The 27,299-nt window shown below is 43.5% G+C and overlaps 1 protein-coding gene across 4 annotated transcripts in view; it reads right to left on the bottom strand.

Moving 5' to 3' along the window:
- Positions 1-27,299, bottom strand: part of LOC115134029 (basic helix-loop-helix ARNT-like protein 1) — a 48,183-nt gene that overhangs the window by 18,391 nt on the left and 2,493 nt on the right. For all 4 annotated transcript variants that reach the window (XM_029667563.2, XM_029667566.2, XM_029667564.2 and 1 more), the window contains one exon: positions 10,768-10,856. The gene's annotated coding sequence lies outside the window, so the exon portion shown is untranslated. The remainder of the gene's footprint in view (positions 1-10,767; positions 10,857-27,299) is intronic.

The raw sequence follows: 27,299 nt of genomic DNA, 5'->3' as shown, positions 1-27,299 counted from the left end.
CTGTTGGCGAGGACCCCAGTCCTAGACAGGTTAAATAATTTCTAACTTAACAATTTCTGCTAGTTTGTTTTAGCTTGCTTGAGCCTGCTAACTGAGGAGTGTTAATTCACCTGTTCCCATACACGTTTCATTTTAAAACATTTATCTTACAAAGGAGTTGTTTAATCTAACTGCTTAACTATTTATCTGTACATTGAATTGTATTCAGGTTTTTTTTACTCATTTTTTCTTAATCTTTACAGGAAAATGCCACAGGCACTATCTGATGTGTGGAGACAAATCCCTGCAGCTACTATAGAAGGAAAAGCTGTGTACATTTGCAAATACTGTGCCAAATATTATGTGAAGAATGCAACAAAGATGCAGAATTATCTGGACAAGTGCATAACGTTTCCTCAGCGCTCACAACAAGCAACCTCTGACAAAAGTCCCTCTACTTCTACTCGAGGTGAAAATGATGAATCAGACACCTTATTGATAGGAACAGCTCATGGTCCTCCTGGAATCAGAAGGTTTTTTGACTCAATCGTGGAACGTAGTCAGAGAAATGCTGATGAATGTCTTGCTCGAGCTGTGTATGCAGCTGGTTCATCTCTGATGCTTCCAAGTACTGGACGAGTTTTCTGAATATTCTTCACCCAACATACACCCCTCCAACCAGACATACTTTATCTACTCATTTGCTGGATGCAGAGTTCAACAGAGTTCAAGTGAAGGTCAAGCAAATTATAGAGAAAGTAGACTATTGCAATCAACTCTGATGGGTCGTCGAGAAATAATTAACTACATCATCTCCACCCCTCAACCAGTATTCTACAAGAGCACAGACACAAGGGACAACAGACACACCAGTCTCTACATTGCAGATGAGCTGAAGGCAGTAATCAGTGACCTTGGACAATTGGCTGTCCTGCTCATGCATTGAATCTCCTCAAGGACTTCATGGCACTGAAAACAATGGATACACTCTACAAGAGAGCCAAGGAAATGGTTAGGCATGTGAAGGGTCATCAAGTTATAGCAGCAGTCTACCTCACCAAGCAAAGTGAGAAGAATAAGAGCACCACATTGAAGCTGCCCAACACCCGTTGGAGTGGTGTTATCATGTTTGACAGTCTCCTGGAAGGGAAGGAGTCTCTCCAAGAAATGGCCATATCACAGTCTGCCGACATGGACAGTCCCATCAAGAGGATCCTCCTGGATGATGTATTTTGGGAGAGAGTGGTACACAGCCCGAAACCTATAGCAGTAGCCATTGCACAGATTGAGGGAGACAATGCCATCCTGTCTGATGTTCAGACTCTGCTTGTAGATGTAAGAGAAGAAATCCGTACTGCCCTTCCCACTTCACTTTTGCTCCAAGCAGAGGAAACTGCAGTTCTGAAATACATCAAAAAGCGCAAAGACTTCTGCCTGAAGCCCATACATGCTGCAGCGTACGTTGGACCTAAACTATACTGGCAAGAGCATCCTGCCTGGTGCAGAGATCAACAATGATCAACTATGGTGTCGTCACTACAGAGTCTCGCCACCTTGGCCTGGATGACGGCAAGGTTCTTGGCAGTCTGGCGAAGTACACATCCAAGCAGGTGCTTTGGGATGGAGATGCAATATGGCAGTCGTGCCAACATATGTCATCAGCCACCTGGTGGAAGGGACTTTGTGGATCTGAGGCTCTTTCCCCTGTTGCTTCCATCATCCTCCAAATCCCACAAACATCAGCCACCGCAACTGGTACTTATTTGGGAACACATAACAAAGCACGCAACAGGCTGACCAAAATAAGGGTTGAAAAATTGGTGGCCATCCGGTCATATTTAAGGCTTTTTGAGCCCGACAACGAGCCATCCTCAACAGGGTTGAAAAGTGAGTGAAGACGAGGCCTCAGAGGATGACTGACACCTCCAGACAGAGCCTGATGTTCAAGAGGAGGACATTGAGGAGGTCCAGGGAGAAGACATGGAAGCCTGAGGGGGAAGACAACCAAAGCTTTCGTTTCTAGACTATCATTTTACAGATGTATTCTTGAAAACATTTAGGGGAGATGCAATGGATCATTGGGGATCATTCAATATTATCTTTCTTTTGTTGTTCAGTGAAATCCCATGTGAAGAGTTTACTCAATTAAAGTTCAAGTCGTAACTAAATTGTTTTTTAAAATTTCTATTGGAAGGATTTAATCATTTGCAATTACAGTATATCACAAAAGTGAGTACACTCCTCACATTTTTGTAAATATTTGAGTTTCTTTTCATGTGACAACACTGAAGAAATTACACTTTGCTACAATGTAAAGTAGTGAGTGTGCAGCTTGTATAACAGTGTAAATTTGCTGTCCCCTCAAAATAACTCACAGCCATTAATGTCTAAATCGCTGGCAACAAAAGTGAATAATACACCCCTAAGTGAAAATGTCCAAATTGGGCCCAATTAGCCATTTTCCCTCTCCGGTGTCATCAAATCAAATCAAAATCAAATCAAATTTTATTTGTCACATACACATGGTTAGCAGATGTTAATGCGAGTGTAGCGAAATGCTTGTGCTTCTAGTTCCGACAATGCAGTGATAACCAACAAGTAATCTAACTAACAATTCCAAAACTACTGTCTTATACACAGTGTAAGGGGATAAAGAATATGTACATAAGGATATATGAATGAGTGATGGTACAGAGCAGCATACAGTAGATGGTATCGAGTACAGTATATACATATGAGATGAGTATGTAGACAAAGTAAACAAAGTGGCATAGTTAAAGTGGCTAGTGACATAAGGATGCAGTCGATGATCTAGAGTACAGTATATACGTATGCATATGAGATGAATAATGTAGGGTAAGTAACATTATATAAGGTAGCATTGTTTAAAGTGGCTAGTGATATATTTACATCATTTCCCATCAATTCCCATTATTAAAGTGGCTGGAGTTGGGTCAGTGTCAATGACAGTGTGTTGGCAGCAGCCACTCAATGTTAGTGGTGGCTGTTTAACAGTCTGATGGCCTTGAGATAGAAGCTGTTTTTCAGTCTCTCGGTCCCAGCTTTGATGCACCTGTACTGACCTCGCCTTCTGGATGATAGCGGGGTGAACAGGCAGTGGTTCGGGTGGTTGATGTCCTTGATGATCTTTATGGCCTTCCTGTAACATCGGGTGGTGTAGGTGTCCTGGAGGGCAGGTAGTTTGCCCCGGTGATGCGTTGTGCAGACCTCACTACCCTCTGGAGAGCCTTACGGTTGAGGGCGGAGCAGTTGCCGTACCAGGCGGTGATACAGCCCGCCAGGATGCTCTCGATTGTGCATCTGTAGAAGTTTGTGAGTGCTTTTGGTGACAAGCCGAATTTCTTCAGCCTCCTGAGGTTGAAGAGGCGCTGCTGCGCCTTCTTCACGACGCTGTCAGTGTGTGTGGACCAATTCAGTTTGTCTGTGATGTGTATGCCGAGGAACTTAAAACTTGCTACCCTCTCCACTACTGTTCCATCGATGTGGATAGGGGGTGTTCCCTCTGCTGTTTCCTGAAGTCCACAATCATCTCCTTAGTTTTGTTGACGTTGAGTGTGAGGTTATTTTCCTGACACCACACTCCGAGGGCCCTCACCTCCTCCCTGTAGGCCGTCTCGTCGTTGTTGGTAATCAAGCCTACCACTGTTGTGTCGTCCGCAAACTTGATGATTGAGTTGGAGGCGTGCGTGGCCACGCAGTCGTGGGTGAACAGGGAGTACAGGAGAGGGCTCAGAACGCACCCTTGTGGGGCCCCGTGTTGAGGATCAGCGGGGAGGAGATGTTGTTGCCTACCCTCACCACCTGGGGGCGGCCCGTCAGGAAGTCCAGTACCCAGTTGCACAGGGCGGGGTCGAAACCCAGGGTCTCGAGCTTGATGACGAGCTTGGAGGGTACTATGGTGTTGAATGCCGAGCTGTAGTCGATGAACAGCATTCTCACATAGGTATTCCTCTTGTCCAGGTGGGTTAGGGCAGTGTGCAGTGTGGTTGAGATTGCATCGTCTGTGGACCTATTTGGGCGGTAAGCAAATTGGAGTGGGTCTAGGGTGTCAGGTAGGGTGGAGGTGATATGGTCCTTGACTAGTCTCTCAAAGCACTTCATGATGACGGAAGTGAGTGCTACGGGCGGTAGTCGTTTAGCTCAGTTACCTTAGCTTTCTTGGGAACAGGAACAATGGTGGCCCTCTTGAAGCATGTGGGAACAGCAGACTGGTATAGGGATTGATTGAATATGTCCGTAAACACACCGGCCAGCTGGTCTGCGCATGCTCTGAGGGCGCGGCTGGGGATGCCGTCTGGGCCTGCAGCCTTGCGAGGGTTAACACGTTTAAATGTCTTACTCACCTCGGCTGCAGTGAAGGAGAGACCGCATGTTTTCGTTGCAGGCCGTGTCAGTGGCTCGTTAAGTGTTACAGGGTCTCAGGTGTGAATGGGGAGCAGGTGTGTTAAATTTGGTGTCATCGCTTTCACACTCCCTCATACTAACTGGTCACTGGAAGATCAACATGGCACCTTATGGCAAAGAACTCTGAGGATCTGAAAAAAATAATTGTTGCTCTACATAAAGATGGCCTGGGCTATAAGACGATTGCCAAGACCCTGAAACTGAGCTGCATACAGCGGTTTAACTGGACAGGTTCCACTCAGAACAGGCCTCGCCATGGTCGACCAAAGAAGTTGAGTGCGCATGCTCAGCGTCATATCCAGAGGTTGTCTTTGGGAAATAGACATATGAGTGCTGCCAGCATTGCTGCAGAGGTTGAAGGGGTGGGGTGGGTCAGCCGGTCGGTGCTCAGACCATACACCGTACACTGCATCAAATTGGTCTGCATGGCTGTCATCCCAGAAGGAAGTCTCTTCTAAAGATGATGCACAAGAAAGCCCACACACAGTTTGCTGAAGACAAGCAGACTAAGGACATGGATTACTGGAACCATGTCCTGTGGTCTGATGAGACCAAGATAAACTTATTTGGTTCAGGTGGTGTCAAGCGTGTTTGGCGGCACCCAGGTGAGGAGTACAAAGACAAGTGTGTCTTGCCTACAGTCAAGCATGGTGGTGGGAGTGTCATGGTCTGGGGCTGCATGAGTGCTGCCGGCACTGGGGAGCTACAGTTCATTGAGGGAACCATGAATGCCAACATGTACTGTGACATACTGAAGCAGAGCATGATCCCCTCCCTTCGGCGACTGGGCTGCAGGGCAGTATTCCAACATGATAACGACCCCAAACACACCTCCAAGACGACCACTGCCTTGCTAAAGAAGCAGAGGGTAAAGGTGATGGACTGGCCAAGCATGTCTCCAGACCTAAACCCTGTTGAGCATCTGTGGGGCATCCTCAAACGGAACTTGGAGGAGTGCAAGGTCTCTAACATCCACCAGCTCCGTGATGTTGTCATGGAGGAGTGGAAGAGGACTCCAGTGGCAACCTGTGAAGCTCTGGTGAACTCCATGCCCAAGAGGGTTAAGGCAGTGGTGGAAAATGATGGTGGCCACACAAAATATTGACTCTTTGGGCCCAATTTGGACGTACTCACTTTTGTTGCCAGCAGTTTAGACATTAATGGTGTTGAGTTATTTTGAGGGGACAGCAAATTTACACTTATATAAGCTGTATACTCACTACCTTACATTATAAGTGTAATTTCTTCAGTGTTGTGTTAGGGAATAATCAGAATTTGTTGGTAACATATGTAAGATGTTTTATATTCATCAAATGTGTGTAAGTTACTTCTCATCAGCGGGGTTGCAGTTATCTGTTCTATGTCAAGACTAAGTTGCATGGGCCGCAGTGAGGGGAGAGGTCAAAGTGTCATCATGTGTAAACATATCTTTTCCTCCACAATGTCTGTGTACCAGTCAGTGTGTCTCTGAGTTTGTCCAGGATTGGTTGTATTTAGAATTGGTTCTATCTAAATGACAATTTGATATATATCATAGGGTGGGGGTAATGTCTTGGTACCATTTTGTACCAAGGTCGAGATAAGAGCTTTGTTTAGGAGACCAAACTGAACGATAATTTATAGCCAACTCTGTCTGGCTAGGGGATACTCCTCTCTGAAGTAAAGTCTTTCTTTGTGTAAGTTCCTAAGACCTGTGTTTTGTCATGTCGTCTAGGAGGGGGTGGATCTTTGCTATAAAGGAACCCATTTGCCATTATGTTGGGGACTCTCAACTTTTCATTAGAGATACTGAACTGTTTGAAAGTCAAAATGCTATAGAGCTGATATAATTAAAGATGGACTTTGATAACTAACTCTGACTTGTGTGTGTGTGGTTTGCTCCCATGATTTGGTAAATAGAGGAAATTTCCACGACAGTTGTCACATGAAAATACACTCAAATACTTACAAAAATGTGAGGGGTGTACTCACTTTGTGATATACTGTATATCTACTTATGATATGGTAGAAGGTTTGTTTCTGTCTCCATATGATATTGTAAATATATCCAATGCAAAAACATCTTAAGGAGAAGTCTATTTTTAATTCTGTGAATAACAGTTGTATCGTTTATCAATGTTTATTATGAGTATTTCTTCAAAAAACATACATGCATTGTGTAACATGATGTCCTAGGAGTGTCATTTGATGAAGATCATCAAAGGTTAGTGATACATTTTATCTATATTTCTGCTTTTTGTGACTTCTATCTTTGGCTGGAAAAATGGCTGTGTTTTTTTGACTTGGCTATGACCTAACATAATCATATGTTGTGCTTTCGCTGTAAAGCATTTTTGAAATCGGACACGATGGGTAGATTAACAAGATGTTTCTTTCTTTTGCTGTATTGGACTTGTTAAATGGTATTACTATTACATTTGCATATATTTCAGATAAATCCCATATATTCCCACGGAAAGTTTCCACTTATGAATATTCCCCAAAATGTGCAACCCTAGTTGCACCATTGTTCTTACACAATATAATCATATACAATTTCAGTAGCATGTCTTAAACTGATTGACATCCCCACAGCCTCCACAATGGATCAGTCCACTCAGCGCGAATCAGACAGGTGTATTGTACTTTTGTTTTGCTACTCGACCAACCACCAATCAACCAAACAATCAACTAAATAGGGTCAGCCCCAGTAAACACATTCATTTTCCATTCTAAATTAAAAATCTGCTGCTGACGGAGCTCATGAGCTGGATCGGTCTGAACTGATGCAATGAAGGTCCCCAAGAACACAGTGGCCTCCATCATGCTTAAATGGAAGAAGTTTGGAACCACCAAGACCCTTCCTAGAGCTGGCCGCCAAACTGAGCAATCGGGAAAGAAGGGCCGTGGTCAGGGAGGTGAGCAAGAAGCCGATGGTCACTCTGACAGAGCTCTAGCATTCCTCTGTGGAGATGGGAGAAGCTTCCAGAAGGACAACCATCTCTAAAGCACTCTACCATAAAGGCCTTATTGGTGCAGTGGACAGACAGAAGCCAATCCTCAGTAAAAGGCCCAGGGTAGTCCACTTAGAGTTTGCCAAAAGGCACCTAATGACTCTCAGACCAGGGAAAACAAGATTCTCTGGTCTGATGAAGATTGAACTCTTTGGCCTGAATGCAAAGTGTCACATCTGGAGGAAACCTGGCACCATCCCTATGGTGAAGCATGGTGGTGGCAGCAACATGCTGTGGACATGTTTTTCAGCAGCAGAGACTAGTCAGGATCGAGGCAAAGATGAACGGAGAAAAGTACAGAGAGATCCTTGATGAAAACCTGCTCTAGAGCGCTCAGGACCTAGGGGGCGAAGGTTCACCTTCCAACAGGACAACGACCCTAAGCACACAGCCAAGACAACGCATGAGTGGCTTCAGGAAAATGTCTCAGAATGTCCTTGAGTGGCCCAGCCAAAGCCCGGACTTGAACCCGATCAAACATCTCTGGAGAGACCTGAAAATAGCTGGTGCAGCAACGCTCCCCAGTTAACCTGAGAGCTTGAAAGGATCTGCAGAGAAGAATGGGAGAAACTCCCCAAATACAGGTGTGTCAAGCATGTAGAGTCATACCCAAGAAGACTCGAGGCTGTAATTGCTCCCAAAGGTGCTTCAACAAAAGTACTAAGTAAAGGGTCTGAATACTGATGTAAATGTGTCAGTTTTATTTTTAATGAAATTGTTAGACTCCTACTTTTCATTTAATGCAAAATTGTATTGTTCAAGATTTCTCACAAAAACAAGCCTCTCTGAAATGTCAAAGGTGCACTTTACATTTAATTCAGCTTGTCATGCGAATTTTGCGAACCTCGGAAACAACTTTGAAGACGACCACTACAACAAACCCTAAAAGGTTGCGACGAGAAAGCTGCACCGCTCTGTCAACAGGCCTCGATGCTTATTATCAGACGTATTAGTTTACAAAAATCTGGATATAATGTACTGTTAATGAAATGTTAGAGAGACAGCACTGAATGATTCAGAACATGAATAATCATATTTGTCTTGGTCCTCCAGGACACCTACAGCTCCAGATGTCACAGGAAGGCCAAAAAGATCATCAAGGAAAACAACCACCCGAGCCACTCCCTGTTCACCCCGCTATCATCCAAAAGGAGAGGTCAGTAAAGGTGCATCAAAGCTGGGACCCAGAGACTGAAAAACAGCTTCTACCTCAAGGCCATCAGACTGATAAAACAGTCATCACTAACAGAGTGGCTGCTGCCAACATACAGACTCAAATCTCTGGCCACTTTAATAAAGGTATCTTTATTAAATCGCCACTTTAATAATGTCTACATAACTCATCTAATATGTAGTCGTGGACAAAAATTGAGAATGACACAAATGTTAATTTTCAAAGTCTGCTGCCTCAGTTTGTATGATGGCAATTTGCATATACTCCAGAATGTTATGAAGAGTGATCAGATGAATTGCAATTAATTGCAAAGTCCCTCTTTGCCATGCAAATCCCCAAAAACATTTCCACTGCATTTCAGCCATGCAACAAACGGACCAGCTGATATCATGTCAGTGATTCTCTCGTTAACACAGGTGTGAGTGTTGACGTGGACAAGGCTGGAGATCAATCTGATCATGCTGATTGAGTTCGAACAGACTGGAAGCTTTAAATGGAGGGTGGTGCTTGGAATCATTGTTCTTCCTCTGTCAACCATGGTTACCTGCAAGGAAACATATGCTGTCATATTGCTTTGCACAAAAAGGGCTTCACAGGCAAAGATATTGATTGCACCTAAATCAACCATTTATCAGATCATCAAGAACATCAAGGAGAGCGGTTCAATTGTTGTGAAAAAGGCTTCAGGATGCCCAAGAAAGTCCAGCAAGCGCCAGGACCGTCTCCTAAAGTTGATTCAGCTGCGGGATCAGGGCACAACCATTACAGAGCTTGCTCAGGAATGGCAGCAGGCAGGTGTGAGTGCATCTGCACTTACAGTGAGGCGAAGACTTTTGGAGGATGGCCTGGTGTCAAGAAGGGCAGTAAAAGAAGCCACTTCTCTCCAGGAAAAACATCAGGGATAGACTGATATTCCGCAAAATGTACAGGGATTGGACTGCTGAGGACTGGGGTAAAGTCATTTTCTCTGATGAATCCCCTTTGTGATTGTTTGGGGCATCCGGAAAAAGGCTTGTCCGGAGAAGACAAGGTGAGCATTACCATCAGTCCTGTGTCATGCCAACAGTAAAGCATCCTGAGACCATTCATGTGTGGGGTTGCTTCTCAGCCAAGGGAGTGGGCTCACTCACAATTTTGCCTAAGAACACAGCCATGAATAAAGAATGGTACCAACACATCCTCCAAGAGCAACTTCTCCCAACCATCCAGGAACAGTTTGGTGACGAACAATGCCTTATCCAGCATGATGGAGCACCTTGCCATAAGACAAAAGTGATAAATATTTGGCTCGGAGAACAAAACATCGATATTTTGGGTCAATGGCCAGGAAACTCCCCAGACCTTAATCCCATTGAGAACTTGTGGTCAATCCTCAAGAGGCGGGTGGACAAACAAAAACCCACAAATTCTGACGAACTCCAAACATTGATTATGCAATGGGCTGCCACCTGTCAGGATGTGGGCCAGAAGTTAATTGACAGCATGCCAGGGAGGATTGCAGAGGTCTTGAAAAAGAAGGGTCAACACTGCAAATATTGACTCTGCATCAACTTCATGTAATTGTCAAAAGCTTTTGACACTTATGAAATGCTTGTAATTATACTTCAGTATTCCATAGTAACATCTGACAAAAATATCTAAAAAGACACTGAAGCAACAAACTTAATGGAAATTAATATTTTTTTATTTCACCTTTATTTAACCAGGTAGGCTAGTTGAGAACAAGTTCTCATTTGCAACTGCGACCTGGCCAAGATAAAGCATAGCAGTGTGAACAGACAACACAGAGTTACACATGGAATAAACAATTAACAAGTCAATAACACAGTAGAAAAAAAAAAATGTCATTCTCAACTTTTGACCACGACTGTATATACTGTTTTCTATACCATCTACTGCATCTTGCCTATGCCGTACGACCATCGCTCATCCATATATTATATGCACATATTCAACGTTTTACATTTGTGTGTAAATGGTAGTCGTTGTGAATTTGTTAGATATTACTGCAATGTTGGAACTAGAAGCATTTTGCGACACTCGCATTAACATCTGCTAACCATGTGTATGTGACCAATCAAATTTGATTTGAAAATGTATTTTATAAACACAAGGAAGTGAAATTTCATCACCAAAGTGCATTTTCACCCACTCTGGGCAGAGTTGGTAGACACCCCATAGTGAGTGATACCATACCTTGGTTTGAGATGAAGAGAGAGAAACACCTCCTGGTTGGTTGGCCTGGCTGCTATTCCTCCTCTGGGACACTGGGATAGGTGCTCTACCTGTACAGAGAAGAGGACTGTCAGATGTGTTCCGACTATGGCACAAATAGGTCAGGGTCCAGTGTTTTTCACTAGCGCCAGCTATACTGCCGGTTACACACTTATTTTCAGCCGGGTACTTTTTCCAAGTTAGAGAGAAAGTAGTTTAAAATTAAAATAAAAAATCTTTACAATTAGCAAGTCAGAAAAGTCAGCCCAGCCCTCTCCCACTAGAATGAACGATAAGAATTAGGCTTGGGTAAATACCTGCAGTCAACTTGTGCAATACGTTAGAAGATAAAGATCATGTTCTTCATTTCACCGGTCATTTCAAGTTTACCAGTAGTTCCCAGCCACGTGGTGTTTATTTACCATTTTTATTTTACTAGGCAAGTCAGTTAAAAACAAATTCTTATTCTCAATGACGGCCTAGGAACAGTGGGTTAACTGCCTGTTCAGGAGCAGAACGACAGATTTGTACCTTGTCAGCTCGGGGGTTTGAACTTGCAACCTTCCGGTTACTAGTCCAACGCTCTAACCACTAGGCTACCCTGCCGCCCCAAGCAGACAATGACGAGAGAACTGTACTGTGAGTCACTAACTGTACTGCAGCAAGTGCCAGGTGACCTAGTTACAGTATGGAATGTGCTAAAAGATCTACAGTTGTGCATTTGGTTTGCTAATTTAGTACCGTAATTTCCAGACTATAAGCCGCTACTTTATTCCCACACTTTGAACCTCGCGGTTTATACAATGACGCGGCTAATTTATGGATTTTTCCCGCTTTCACAAGATTCATGCCGCCAAAAAACTGAGCACCGTCACATAATGTGACGTAAATCGAGCGCGCTCAAACTTCCCATCATTCTGATTACGGTAGTAATTTTGTCACCCTCATCACGGCAAAGACACGGAGAAATGCATATGATGCAGCTTTCAAGTTGAAGGCGATAAATCTGGCTGTTGGAAAAGGAAATAGAGCTGCTGCATGGGAGCTTGGCCTTAATGAGTCGATGATAAGACGTTGGAAACAGCAGCGTGAGGAACTGACTCAGTGCAGAAAGACAACAAAAGCTTTCAGAGGGAAGAAAAGCAGATGGCCCAAAGTATTTGCAGCCACTCGACATCAGTGTAAATCGTGCATTTAAGGTGGCTCTCCTTGTTCAGTGGGAGGCTTGGATGACAAGTGGGGCGAAATCCTTCACTAAAACGGGCCGCAGGCGAAGAGCATCTTATGGTCAAGTCTGCCAGTGGGTCCTGACAGCGTGGAGCATTGTCAAAAAATCCACTATCATCAACGGGTTTTGAAAGGCTGGACTGCTGCGTGTTGAAGGGGCAGCATGAGCTCAGCGGGGTATTTGCCTCCGGATGAAAGTGACGAGAGCGACAATGAAAACGATCCAACATCGGATGAAGCAATTCTGAGGCTATTCAACTCCGACACCGAAGGAGATGACTTCAGTGGTTTCAGTGCACAGGAGGAGGAAGATCGTGACCAATGACTTTCTTGGTAGGCTACTGTTTTAATTTTTGTTACAAGCCGTGTTTCGTTAAAGCCTATTTATTTTTGTTACAAGCCGTGTTTCGTTTAAAGGCTGTGTAAAGTTAATTTGTTTCAATGTACCGGTAGGCACCTGCGGCTTATAGACATGTGCAGCTTATTTATGTACAAAATACATATTTTTTAATAATTCAGTGGGTGCGGTTTATATTTAGGTGCGCTTAATAGTCCAGCAATTACGGTAGCTAGTTAGCTATCTAGCTAAGTGGTTAGCTTCTTTCAAAATCAAGCATTGTTTTGTAATAGCAGAGAATCCCCTCTTATATCAATAGCCTTGCCGTCTAATATTAGTTTTGTGAGTGCAGCAAACTGAGTAGAATTTTTTGTTAATTCTATAACTTTATGAGCTGGGATGTCTGTACTGAAAATTGTTTAGGTCAGAGACTATATGCAATGTACTCGTTAGCATTTATCATTCTAAATGGGATTTTACATGTATTCGTTAGCATTGCTAAGATTCCGATTACAGCGACTCAGTGGGCTTAGAAAATAGCGACCCTTGTGTTCAGCCATGTGTGTTGTGTACACTACGGTTGCAGTCAAATGTCTTTACACAGAAGGAGAAAGCATGATGCTCCTTTAACGTCTATGTGGGTCAATTTGCACATCCCATATAATGTGATAATGATGAGTCGAAATCCACTTAGCCTATTGTTTTCCGGCACAATCATTTATTTTCTTTCACGATTCATATGCAGCCAAAGTGCTAGCGCATAGGCTTACTCTGATTTTATTGATGAAAAGCAAGCTTGACTAGTTTATAAATGGTGTCGAACTGACTGAATTAATTCGATCTCATATCCTTGTCATTCATAAATCATAGTTATGTACTGCCTAAAGAACTACTAAAGATCTTGTTTGTATTTTTTCGATATGAAGTCCATTAGGACTTGCCAGATCCAAATCGCATCAGTAAGAGAGCAGTTCATTTGGCTCCCTAATTTGCATACTGGTAGGCTTTTTGGTGAATATCTGCAGATAAATTATGAAAACCAAAGAATTTTCCTCACTGCAGGAACAATAGGTAGGCTAGAGGAGTGAGCCTCACTCTGGTCCAAAATATAAAATAAAACAGAATTAATTGTTTTAAAAGCTAATTACACTTACACCGTATTTTCAAATACAATGGATTAGTCAACTGCTGCTTTCTGTGTAGCAAAGCCCATGATTAACACCTGCTTCATTCTTCAATCATACCTGTATTGCAGATAGCTGAGAAAATGCCTCTTTTTTTTTCAATTTAAAGTTTTATTAAGTTCTTGTTTTTCAATCAACCAACAAAACACATTCCACATTCACAGATGTGACAGGCTTTAAAAAAATAAAAAGTAAAAAAATAATAATACATTTGAAAAAATTAAAATACAATTAAAATGAATGATAAAGTCAAATAAAAGCATTTATTTTTCTTACTCTATATATTTTCCTTGGTACCTGTATATACATACATACATACATACATACATACATACACACATACGCACACGTACTCAAAAACTAAATTAAAATAAAAACACACACAAAAAAAAAAAACATACCACTTGCAGCAGCACTATCAAGGTTCTTATCAGCTATTTCAAGCATTCGCTGATTCGCTGAGACGATGGGCCAATAATTTGTTTTTAGGTTATACAGTACCTTACACAAAATGTATCTGCGCATTTCCCTAGTCACCCCGTTCACTCTGTCCAGTTTGAAATATAGTTGAATAGTGGGGACCAGAGTCTATCAAACTTGGGCTGTCTCTTGTGGAGGTCATAAGTGAGCTTTTCAAGAGGAAGGAAGTCAACAATCTGGTCAATCCACATTTTAAATGTAGGGGGGGTATTAGAGGCCCACAATAGAAGAATACATTTCTTAGCAAAGTATGTAATAGTCATAAGCAAATTTTCTCTGTCAGGATCAAGAACAAAGTCCTGCTGGGCATTAAGAAGATAGATACATGGGGTCATGTACTTCCCAAGTTCTCTCACGTCACCCCGCTCCTCCGCTCTCTCCACTGGCTTCCAGTTGAAGCTCGCATCCGCTACAAGACCATGGTGCTTGCCTACGGAGCTGTGAGGGGAACGGCACCTCAGTACCTCCAGGCTCTGATCAGGCCCTACACCCAAACAAGGGCACTGCGTTCATCCACCTCTGGCCTGCTCGCCTCCCTACCACTGAGGAAGTACAGTTCCCGCTCAGCCCAGTCAAAACTGTTCGCTGCTCTGGCCCCCCAATGGTGGAACAAACTCCCTCACGACGCCAGGACAGCGGAGTCAATCACCACCTTCCGGAGACACCTGAAACCCCACCTCTTTAAGGAATACCTAGGATAGGATAAAGTAATCCCTCTCACCCCCCTTAAAAGATTTAGATGCACTACTGTTCCACTGGATGTCATAAGGTGAATGCACCAATTTGTAAGTCGCTCTGGATAAGAGCGTCTGCTAAATGACTTAAATGTAAAAGTCATATCAAACTGTACCTCTAGTATTTTCTGTGCAGAGGTATGTACAGATTGCCAGAATCTGGCAATCTCCCTACAGCTCCAAAATACATGCATATAGGTTCCACATTCAGAGGTACATCTTTTACAGTTTGGAGACATATCTGTTTTCATTCTATGGAGTCTCAAAGGAGTATAATAAAATTTGTACAAAAATTTGTAATTAGATTCTTTCATTTTTACACTGGTAGAGGAGCAGTATACCTTGTCGCAAACCTCCGCCCATAACTCATCACTAATAGTCAGACCAAGGTCCTTTTCCCAGATTATTTTCAAAGGAGTAAAGGAGGAGCTTCCTTTCTCAGAAAGGAGTCTATAGATGCAAGATATTTTGCCTTTAATGGATTGTGCTGTGACAAGAAGGGTTTCAACTTCGTTCAACTGAGTTCTAAACCTCCTCTTGGAGGTAAATGAGGAAATTACATGTCTAATTTGAAGATATTTTAAAAAAATGGGATCTTGGCACGTCGAATTCACTGCAGAGCTCTTGAAAGGATTTCAGTGTAGTGGTTTTCTGATGAAATAGGTCTGAAAAGGTCCTGATTCCTAGAGTATTGCAAAGATTAAAGTTGGCATCCATCAGGGCTTTTGCCTACTATAGGCGAGTGAGAACATATTTGGGAGGAAATGCCCAGGTATTTCTTACAGTCCCTCCACGCTAGTAGGGTGCTGTAAGTCACAAAGGATTTGGCTATGTTGCCCACTTCACTAAAGTTATTAATGAATATAATTGAGCTTAAGGGCAATGAACCACAGGATTGGGCTTCTATCTGAATCCACGTTGACTCTTGTCTGTTTGTGATCCATGTTAGCATGTTGCGGATTTGGGCAGACCAGTAGTACAATTGAAGGGAGGGAAGGGCAAGGCCACCTTTAGATTCGGGTTTTGATAAAGTGGAAAACTTGATCCTAGGTTTTTTATTGCCCCATATAAATTTGGTGATGCTTTGGTTAGTTGTTTTGAAGAAGGAAACTGTGAGATAGCATGGGAGCATCTGAAATAAGTAGTTCAGTCTAGGGAGGACGTTCATACGGATTACATTAATTCTTCCTACTAAGCTAATTGGGAGGGAGATCCAGGTTTGGAGATTGTTCTTGATTCGATCCAGGAGTGGAAGATAATTTTCCTTAAAAAGGCTATTCAGATCTGGTGTTATGAAGATCCCGAGGTATTGAAACCCCTGTGTTTTCCATTGGAAAGGACAAAGTGTCTTCATAGAGCTGGTGAGTGTAATATTGAGAGGGCAGACAGTGGATTTGTTAAAATTGATCTTATAACCTGAGAACTTGCCATACTGGGCAATTGTGTCTAAAATGAGAGGGAGGGATTTCTCAGGGTTGGATATGTAGAGCAAGAAATCATCCGCGTAAAGCGAAATCTTGTGCTGCAGGCCACCTGCAGAAACACCCATAATACTTGGATTGCTCCTTATCAGCTCTGCCAGAGGCTCCGCCCCCAACAAGTAGAGCAGCGGGGACAGCGAGCACCCTTGTCTTGTGCCCCGCTCCAGAGGGAATCTGTCAGAGTTCAGTCCATTAGTAGTCACCATGGCATTTGGATGAGAGTATAGTGATTTGATCCATTTAATAAAATTTGGGCCCATATTGAACTTTTCTAAGACTGAAAACAGAAAGCTCCACTCCTTCCTGTCAAACGCCTTCTCAGCATCCAGTGAAGCCAGCAGGACAGGGGTCTTTTGTGCGTTTACTTGATCAATAATATCAAAAAGACGGCGAATGTTATCAGAAGAGTATCTGTCTCTAATAAATCCAGTTTGGTCCGCTTTTATTATTTTGGGAAGAAGAGTGTTTAGTCTTATGGCGAGCAATTTGGTAATTATTTTATAGTCGAAATCCAACAAGCTTATGGGCCGGAAGGACGAGCAGGATAGGGGTCCTTGTCCTTTTTAGCAACACTGTAATGCGAGCTGTGTGCATTGAGTCTGGGAGAACTCCGTTTTTGCAAAAATCCTCCAGCATTGGCATGAAGATAGGGCTGAGCTGGGGCCAAAAAGCTTTATAGAACTCTCTGGGGAATCCATCTGGGCCTGGGGACTTATTAGGTGGCATGGAGGTAATTGCCTCCAGGATCTCCTCAGGAGTGAAGGGGGAGTTGAGATCTTCCTGGTCGGTCTCTGATAGTTTAGGTAGCGAGATTCCCTCTAGGAAAGAGTGGAGTTCTGCCTCAGTGTGTTTTCTCTCAGAGGTATATAGTTTGCAGTAAAACTCATGAAAAGTTCAATTGATCTTTTTTGGGTCATATGTGACCTCGTCCTCTGCTGTTCGGATAGCCATGATTGTACGCTCTGACTGCTCCTTTTTTAATTGGTAAGCAAGCAATCTACTGGGCCTATTGCTATACTCATGGTATTTCTGTTTAGTAAAGAAAACTTTTTTTTTTATCTCCCGAGTGTAGTCCAAATTCAGTTTGGCTTTGGCTGCTTTAAGATGACTCCAGGAGGTGCTGTCTAGGGATTGTTTATGTATTTTTTCACAGCATTCCAGCTCCCTCTCAAGATCTAGCCTGTGTGCTTCCATTGCTTTTTTCTTAGAGGAAGCATATGCAATTAGATTACCTCTTAGTGTGGCTTTAGCAGCGTCCCACATTGTGGCCGGAGAAACAGGGGAATCTTTATTGTCTTGTGTGTAGTTGTCTATCCATGTAGTTACTAATGTATGGAACTCGTCATTTGATAGCATGGAGGTGTTGAATTTCCAGCTCTTTGACCTCGGGATGTTTTTGCAGAGGTCAAAGCGGAGGTGGACAAAGGCGTGATCTGAAAGTGCTATGGGTCCGATTGTACAAGTGGCTGAATTTATGAAACTCTTTGGGATAAAAATGTAATCTATACGGGAGTAGGTGTTATGGACATTAGAGTAGTATGTATAGTCCATAGATGAGCTATTATTCTCTCTCCAGATATCTATCAGCCCCATCTCTTTAGTAAGAGAGTTCAACATCTTTGCAGATCTAGGATTTGTGGTGGGGACTTGAGATGATTTGTCTAGGGTTGGGTTAAGGGTACAATTAAAATCTCCGGCCACCACACCAAAGGAGACACAATGCTCATTGAACAGGGTTATAATTTTTGACATGAAGGCAGGAGTATCTGTGTTTGGGGCGTATATGTTTAATATAGTAATTGGTTGACCATATAGTGACCCAGTTATCAAAATAAATCTCCCCTCCGGATCAGATATGTTTTTGTCTATTATGAATGGAACATTTTTATGGATAAGTATGGCTGTGCCTCTACTGTTTGATTTGAAAGATGAGAAATACACCTGTCCCACCCAAGCTCTGCGGAGTTTGGCATGTTCAGCATCACAGAGGTGTGTCTCTTGTAATAGCGCAATGTCTGCTTTTTCCTTTTTTAGAGCACATAGTATCTTTTTCCGTTTTATTGCATGCCCTAGACCATGGCAGTTCCATGTCAATAGATTTAAGGTACTAGTCATCGTCATCGAGCAGTAATCGAACTTTAGTGCAAGTCATCGCTGGGTAAAAGTGGATAGTAATTACAGCTGCGTTCACATAAAAGGAAAATAAATGGTGTACATAAAATAATAATCTCTGAACACCCCAGCCGAGTTCCCAAACAACTCGACACATCCCGTTGGATCTATTACCCCCCCGCTCAGTCTCAATTCTGTGTTCCGAATAAAACAAAAACCGGGAACAGTTAGCAACGACAACGTCTCCCTCTCCCCACCAAAGAAATGCCTCATCCTCTCCACCCCGCATTGAGTAAGTAACACAGTTGCCCTCGTCCAGACCTCAGTAAAAGAGGGGAGAAAAATAAAATCAATAGCCCAGCCTACATATACCTCCCCCAAGGGACATAGGGAACCCCAGGTAATAATAGCAACAACAACAAAAAAAACAGGGAAATAAAAGTAGGCTGAAACATTAGTTTTTATTTATTTCACCTTTATTTAACCAGGTAAGCAAGTTGAGAACAAGTTCTCATTTACAATTGCGACCTGGCCAAGATAAAGCAAAGCAGTTCGACACATACAACGACACAGAGTTACACATGGAGTAAAACAAACATACAGTCAATAAAACAGTAAAAAAAAAAAAAAAAAAAAAAACAAGTCTATATACAATGTGAGCAAATTAGGTGAGAAGGGAGGTAAAGGCAAAAAAGGCCATGGTGGCAAAGTAAATACAATATAGCAAGTAAAACACTGGAATGGTAGTATTGCAATGGAAGAATGTGCAAAGTAGAAATAAAAATAATGGGGTGCAAAGGAGCAAAATAAATAAATAAATTAAATACAGTTGGGAAAGAGGTAGTTGTTTGGGCTAAATTATAGGTGGGCTATGTACAGGTGCAGTAATCTGTAAGATGCTCTGACAGTTGGTGCTTAAAGCTAGTGAGGGAGATAAGTGTTTCCAATTTAAGAGATTTTTGTAGTTCGTTCCAGTCATTGGCAGCAGAGAACTGGAAGGAGAGGCGGCCAAAGAAAGAATTGGTTTTGGGGTGACTAGAGAGATATACCTGCTGGAGCGTGTGCTACAGGTGGGAGATGCTATGGTGACCAGCGAGCTGAGATAAGGGGGACTTTACCTAGCAGGGTCTTGTAGATGACATGGAGCCAGTGGGTTTGGCGACGAGTATGAAGCGAGGGCCAGCCAACGAGAGCGTACAGGTCGCAATGGTGGGTAGTATATGGGGCTTTGGTGACAAAACGGAGAGCACTGTGATAGACTGCATCCAATTTGTTGAGTAGGGTATTGGAGGCTATTTTGTAAATGACATCGCCAAAGTCGAGGATTGGTAGGATGGTCAATTTTACAAGGGTATGTTTGGCAGCATGAATGAAGGATGCTTTGTTGCGAAATAGGAAGCCAATTCTAGATTTAACTTTGGATTGGAGATGTTTGATATGGGTCTGGAAGGAGAGTTTACAGTCTAACCAGACACCTAAGTATTTGTAGTTGTCCACGTATTCTAAGTCAGAGCCGTCCAGAGTAGTGATGTTGGACAGGCGGGTAGGTGCAGGTAGCGATCGTTTGAAGAGCATGCATTTAGTTTTACTTGTATTTAAGAGCAATTGGAGGCCACGGAAGGAGAGTTGTATGGCATTGAAGCTTGCCTGGAGGGTTGTTAACACAGTGTCCAAAGAAGGGCCGGAAGTATACAGAATGGTGTCGTCTGCATAGAGGTGGATCAGAGACTCACCAGCAGCAAGAGCGACCTCATTGATGTATACAGAGAAGAGAGTCGGTCCAAGAATTGAACCCTGTGGCACCCCCATAGAGACTGCCAGAGGTCCGGACAGCAGACCCTCCGATTTGACACACTGAACTCTATCAGAGAAGTAGTTGGTGAACCAGGCGAGGCAATCATTTGAGAAACCAAGGCTGTCGAGTCTGCCGATGAGGATGTGGTGGTTGACAGAGTCGAAAGCCTTGGCCAGATCAATGAATACGGCTGCACAGTAATGTTTCTTATCGATGGCGGTTAAGATATCGTTTAGGACCTTGAGCGTGGCTGAGGTGCACCCATGACCAGCTCTGAAACCAGATTGCATAGCAGAGAAGGTATGGTGAGATGCGAAATGGTCGGTAATCTGTTTGTTGACTTGGCTTTCGAAGACCTTAGAAAGGCATGGTAGTAGGCCTAGGTTAGGCTATACAGCCCATCCCTCTCAGTTAAAGGAAAATAAATATAAATTGGACGGCTGTAATGACATTTAGGGGGTGGGTCTCTGGATATCGGCTATATGTCGTCTTACCTCCTTTAGTAATGGCATTAATCGCATTTAGTCATTGGTCTGTTTCTCATTGGCCAGGATTGTCTTTCAAAAAACGTTTTGCCTCTTCGGGAGTTTTGAAGTGTCGCAAGGCTCCTTGGTGAAGAATCCTGAGCTCGTTTGGGTATTTGAATCCCCTGAAGATGCCTCGGTCAATGGAGTATTTCTTCACTTTGTCAAATTCTCGGCGCTTTCGGCGTATTCCAACTGACAGGTCCTGGTGTAAAGCGAGTTTGGCGTTTCCCACTGTGATGGTGTTGTTTTTCGCCGCCTGTAGGACTCGTTCCTTGTCGGTGAATCTCAGGAAACGTATGGTGATTGGGCGCGGTGGTTGTCTGGCTGCTGGTGGGGGCCTCAGTGCTCGGTGAGCTCTCTCGAGTTCTATGGGCCTGTCGGTGGGCAGGTGGAGCCACTCGGGAAGTTTGTCTTGCAGGTAGCGGATCAGTGGCATGTTTCCCTCTTCTTTTTCGCCCAGATTGAATAGAACACAATTATTCCTTCGCCCCCTGTTTTCCAGGTCCTCTGTTTTCTCTTCCAGATGCTCGATTTTCTTTTTAGCATATGCTATTGTTTCCATGGCATCTGTCAATAAGTTTTCCATGGATAGGATTCGCCCCTCTGCCTCAACCATAAACGCGGGGCGCCTGGACATCTTGTTGTTGATGTCAGGCAATGCGTTTTCCAGGATTGTCACCTTGCCCCCTATCGCACTGAGCTGAGAGTTAATGGCATCTAATTTGGTGTTTAGTTCTGTACGTTGGGATCTCAACTCAGAGAGGATGTCTTCGACAGAGTGCGAGGTTGGCATTCGTTGTGCCTCGTGGGGGAGCGGGTTCTCTTGCTCCTGGCTAATGGCGCTAGTTTTTTCTGAAGCTAGCTTCTTCTTGGAGGCTTTTTCCGTCGCTAATACTCGAGTCCGGGTAAAAATGTCACCTGTAGTGTCGCCTTTTGTAGCCGCCATGACTTTTTCTTACTAAAGCTAAATGAGTGTGAACTTGGAATGGAGGTAAGATTAGGAATTGGAAACTACTTGTGCGGAGCTCTCAGCTCACGCGGCCATCTCGTTCAAGGGTCACGTGATCCCCAGAAAATGCCTCTTAAAAAGGAAGCTTGACGTCTGACAGTCTGCAGACTCTTACAAGATTCTTTAAGAAGACATCTGAGTGAGTTGTTTAAGTGTTTTTTAAAATGTATTATTAATGACATACTGCAATTCACAAAGAGTTGCAAACAATTGTTAATTCTTTCACTAATTTAACTGATGTTGTTCGCCCTCTTCTCTTAACAGGTATGGATCCAGAAATTAATTGAGCATCTGTTCTGTTTAATTTACAGACCCATTTTGTCATTTGAAAAAAGTACCCATCACACAATTTGTTTGATTAAAAATTACCTTTACATGTATTTTATATTTTCTGATTAAATCAAATATATAATTTGAAGAACACACATAATTGTGGCAATTCATATCTTGCAGTAAAATACTTGAATCTCAAGAGAAGACAGGTTAAATGTTCTGCTACTTAGAAAAGTCCTGATGCAATAGGCCAAGACAATATCCCCCAAAATAACAATACACTTAATTCATACATTTTCAGTAATTTAGGATGTAAACACAATAGCACACAAAAACAAATCCAATCTGAGAGGTAAACTCAATAAAGTATTCAATATTTGAATACAGTGTGGCTCAGTTGGTAGAGCATGGTGCTTGCAATGCCAGGGTTCTGGGTTCAATTCTCAAAGGGGACCATTACGGGGAATAAATTATGAAAATGCATGTGCTTGCATGTAAGTTGGACTGGATAAGAGCGTCTACTAAAATGTAAAATAATTTTGCTGTTTATTTTGGTTGTAATCAAGGCATTTGAATATACCAGAGGCCACCAAAAGAGTTTGTTCAGCAAAACAATTCTTAACCTGGAGGTGCAAGCCACCCCAGACCCCCTTGGTCAGGGGGATCCTGGCTGGCTACTCCATGTGCTTGTGGAAAAGACTGAAGGATGTCAGCATAAAAGCAATTTCACATTAAAGTGGTCTTGAACTGAACATTAAATAATGGTCACATAATATACTGTAGGTTATTATTAAATCAGGAGGGTTAGAGTCTTGATTGAATGGATCATACATGCAAAATACTATTCCATTCATCTTATTCCATTGAGCCAACCATTAATTCATGGCCATTTTAGGCCTTTCGAGGTCACTCTCGACAGTAGTTTAAAAGGCTTGTGAAAGTAATTTCTTCCTGGCCTGAAAAAGAAAAAACACTTCTTGTTAGTGTTTTCTGAGGGAGTGGGACAAAGCACTGGGAAAACCAGTGTCATGATCAACACAACGCAAAGCAGAAAACTGGGTCAGCCTCACCGGCTCAATTTCTCTCCTTTATTGCATGCAGCTGCCTACTTACAGCATTGGCAATGGATAGCCTAGTTTGATTAAAGCATGGTCTCTGAGGATATAATCACAGAATGGCTCCCAGGCACAGCTGAGGACATAGTGTAGTTCCATTCCATAGAAAGCTTATTCCATGGCCCATGGATATACAACCAACAGTCATGACAGAAGTCTTAGAAATTATCCATCATGCCAGGAACACGTCAAGGAACTTGTGAGGATATTCAAAATGCAAAAAGGCAGTTTGGAGCATTACATGTGAGTATTACATGTGAGTGCAACATGTTACCAAATAAAGCACCGGTATTCGGACACAATGTTAGACCCTGCCAAAGTACAACTCACTGGCAATGAACATGCTTTACGGAGTCAAAAAACTGCCAGCCAAAGTTGTCAAAAAGCAGCATTGTTTGGTTATGTACAGTACACTAGCTAGCAGTCATAGTCCACATTTATTTATTTTGTCACCTTTATTCAACCAGGTAAGTGGGTTGAGAACAAGTTCTCATTTATAACTGCGACCTGGCCAAGATAAAGCAAAACATAAGTATTCAAACCCTTTACTCAGTACTTTGTTGAAGCACCATTGGCAGCGATTACAGCCTTGAGTCTTCTTGGGTATGACGCTACAAGCTTGGCACAACTGTATTTGGGGAGTTTCTCCCATTCCTCTCAAGCTATGTCAGGTTGCATGGGGCGCGTCACTGCACAGCTATTTTCAGGTCTCTCCAGAGATGATCGATCGGGTTCAAGCCCGGGCTCTGGCTGGGCCACTCAATGACATTCAGAGACTTGTCCCACAGCCACTCCTGCATTGTCTTGGCTGTGTGCTCAGGGTCGTTGTCCTGTTGGAAGATGAAACTTCACCCCAGTCTGAGGTCCTGAGTTGTTTTTTGTTTTTTAATCAAGGATCTCTCTGTACTTTGCTCCGTTTATTTTCCCCCTCATCCTGACTAGTATCAAAGTCTCTGCCGCTGAAAAAGTCATTTTGGTGCCTTTTGGCAAACTCCAAGTGGCTGTCATGTTCCCTTTACTGAGGAGTGGCTTCAGTCTGGCCACTCAACCATAAAGGCCTGATTGGGGGAATGCTGCAGAGATGGTTGTCCTTCTGGAAGGTTCTCCCATCTCCACAGAGGAACTCTTTCAGAATTAGCATTGTGTTCTTTGTCACCTCTATGACCAAGGCCCTTCTCCCTCGATTGCTCAGTTTGGCTGGGTGGCCAGCTCTAGGAAGAGTCTTGATTGTTCCAAATGTCTTCCGTTTAAGAATGATGGAGGACACTGTGTTCTTGGGGACCTTCAATGCTACAGAAATGTTTTGGTACCCTTCCCCAGATATGTGCCTCGACACAATCCTGTCTTGGAGCTCAACGGACAATTTCTTTGACCTCATGGCTTGGTTTTAACTCTGACATGCACTGTCAACTAGTGATGCACAGATATGACATTTTTGGCCGATACCGATAGCCGATATTTTCCTTGCCAAAACAAAAACCCAATATCAATAACCGATATTTACAATTTTAGCTGCTTTTAAGCCCGAGATACACCAGGAACGCACAGTCCCTCCATCAGTGCTCAGACTGTCCGCAATAGGCGCCGTTAGAAATGGCAGCAGTTTTACAGGCGCCCAACCAATTGTGCTACTATGCGGGGTTTTTTGGCGTTATTTGTAACTTATTTTGTACATAATGTTTTTGCAACCATATCTCACGGGGGAAAAAAAAGAGCTTCTGTATATCAGGACAGCGATCACTCACCTCGGAATAGATGAAGATTTTATCTACAACAAGGACGACGCACAAGACATTCTCCAAACACCCCACAGGGCCGATCCCCATTATTTGCAAGACGAAGCGACCCAGGTACAGAACAAAGAGACGGATACCTGGTCAGGACCCGGAGAAGGCGACTGGGAAGGCTGCTGTTACCGTCAAAACTACTCGCCAACATGCAATCATTGGACATTAAATTACACGAGGTATGACTACCTGCCTAGAGAGTTCTCAGCTATACTTTTTGTGCCTGTTTATTTACCACCACAGACAGATGCTGGCACTAAGACGGCACTCAGTCAGCTGTATAAGGAAATAAGCAAACAGGAAACCACTCACCCAGAGGCGGCACTCCTAGTGGCCAGAGACTTTAATGCAGGGAAAGTTAAATCAGTTCCACCAAATTTCTATCAACATTTTAAATGTGCAACCAGAGGGACATTTTTTTGAGATCACCTGTACTCCACACACAGAGACTCGTACAAAGCTCTCCCTCACCCTCCATTTGGTAAATCCGACCACAACTCTATCCTGATTACAAGGAAAAATTAAAGCAGGAAGCACCAGTGACTTGGTCTATAAAAAAGTGGTCAGATGAAGCAGATGCTAAATTACAGGACTGTTTTGCTATCACAGACTGGAACATGTTCCGGGAATCCTCCGATGGCATTGAAGAGTACATCACATCAGTCACTGGCTTTATCAATAAGTGCATCGAGGACATCATCCCCACAGTGACTATACTATACCACAAGCCACTAACCGGGACTCTAACCCGGAAGCTTACAAGAAATCCTGCTATGCCCTGCGACGAACCATCAAACAGGCAAAGCGTCAATACAGGGCTAAGATTGAATCATACTACACCGGCTCTGACGCTCGTCTTATGTGGCAGGGCATGCAAACTATTACAGACTACAAAGGGAAGCACAGCCACGAGCTGCCCAGTGACACGAGCCTACCAGACGTTTTTTATTTAAAGTCCGTAGCCATGAAGTGCTTTGAAAAGGTTGGTAATGGCTCACATCAACACCATTATCCCAGAAACCCTAGACCCACTTAAATTTGCATACCGCCCAAACAGATCAACAGATGATGCAATCTCCTATTGCACTCCCCCCTGCCCTTTCCCACCTGGACAAAAGGAACACTTACTTGAGAATGCTATTCATTGACTCCAGCTCAGCGTTCAACCGCATAGTACCCTCAAAGCACATCACTAAGCTAAGGATCCTGGGACTAAACACCTCCCTCTGCAACTGGATCCTGGACTTCCTGATGGGCCCGCCCCCAGGTGGTGAGGGTAGGTAGCAACACATCTGCCACGCTGATCCTCAACACTGGAGCTCCACAGGGTGCGTGCTCAGTCCTCTCCTGTACTCCCTGTTCACCCACGACTGCATGGCCAGGCATGACTCAAACAAATCAAATTTATTTATATAGCCCTTCGTACATCAGCTGATATCTCAAAGTGCTGTACAGAAACCCAGCCTAAAACCCCAAACAGCAAGCAATGCAGGTGTAGAAGCACGGTGGCTAGGAAAAACTCCCTAGAAAGGACAAAACCTAGGAAGAAACCTAGAGAGGAACCAGGCTATGTGGGGTGGCCAGTCCTCTTCTGGCTGTGCCGGGTGGAGATTATAACAGAACATGGCCAAGATGTTCAAATGTTCATAAATGACCAGCATGTTTGTATAATAATAAGGCAGAACAGTTGAAACTGGAGCAGCAGCACAGTCAGGTGGACTGGGGACAGCAAGGAGTCATGTCAGGTAGTCCTGGGGCATGGTCCTAGGGCTCAGGTCCTCCGAGAGAGAGAAAGAAAGAGAATTAGAGAGAGCATATGTGGGGTGGCCAGTCCTCTTCTGGCTGTGCCGGGTGGAGATTATAACAGAACATGGCCAACAATAAGTTTGCAGACGACACAACAGCCTGTTCACCGACAACGACGAGACAGCCTATAGGAAGGAGGTCAGAGACCTGGCTGGGTGGTGCCATAATAAAAACCTATCCCTCAATGTAACCAAGACTATGGAGATGATTGTGGACTACAGGAAAAGGAGGACTGAGCACGCCCAAATTCTCATCAACGGGGCTGTAGTGGAGCAGGTTGAGAGCTTCAAGTTCCTTGGTGTCCACATCAACAACAAACTAGATTGGTCCAAACACACCAAGACAGTCATGAAGAGGGCATGAAAAAGCCTATTCCCCCTCAGGAAACTAAAAAGATTTGCATGGGCCATGAGATCCTCAAAAGGTTCTACAGCTGTAACATTGAGAGCATTGCAAGGCACTACAGCGGGTAGTGCGTACAGCCCAGTACATCACTGGAGCTAAGCTGCCTGCCATCCAGGACCTCTACACCCGGCGGTGTCAGAGGAAGGCCCTAAAAATTGCCAAAGACCCCAGCCATAGACTGTTCTCTCTACTACCGCATGGCAAGCGGTACCGGAGTGCCAAGTCTAGGAGAAAAAGGCTTC

The sequence above is a fragment of the Oncorhynchus nerka genome, linkage group LG9a (assembly GCF_034236695.1).
Source record: "Oncorhynchus nerka isolate Pitt River linkage group LG9a, Oner_Uvic_2.0, whole genome shotgun sequence".
In the NCBI taxonomy this organism is placed as follows: Eukaryota; Metazoa; Chordata; class Actinopteri; order Salmoniformes; family Salmonidae; genus Oncorhynchus; species Oncorhynchus nerka.
This window is presented reverse-complemented; position numbering and strand designations above follow the sequence as displayed.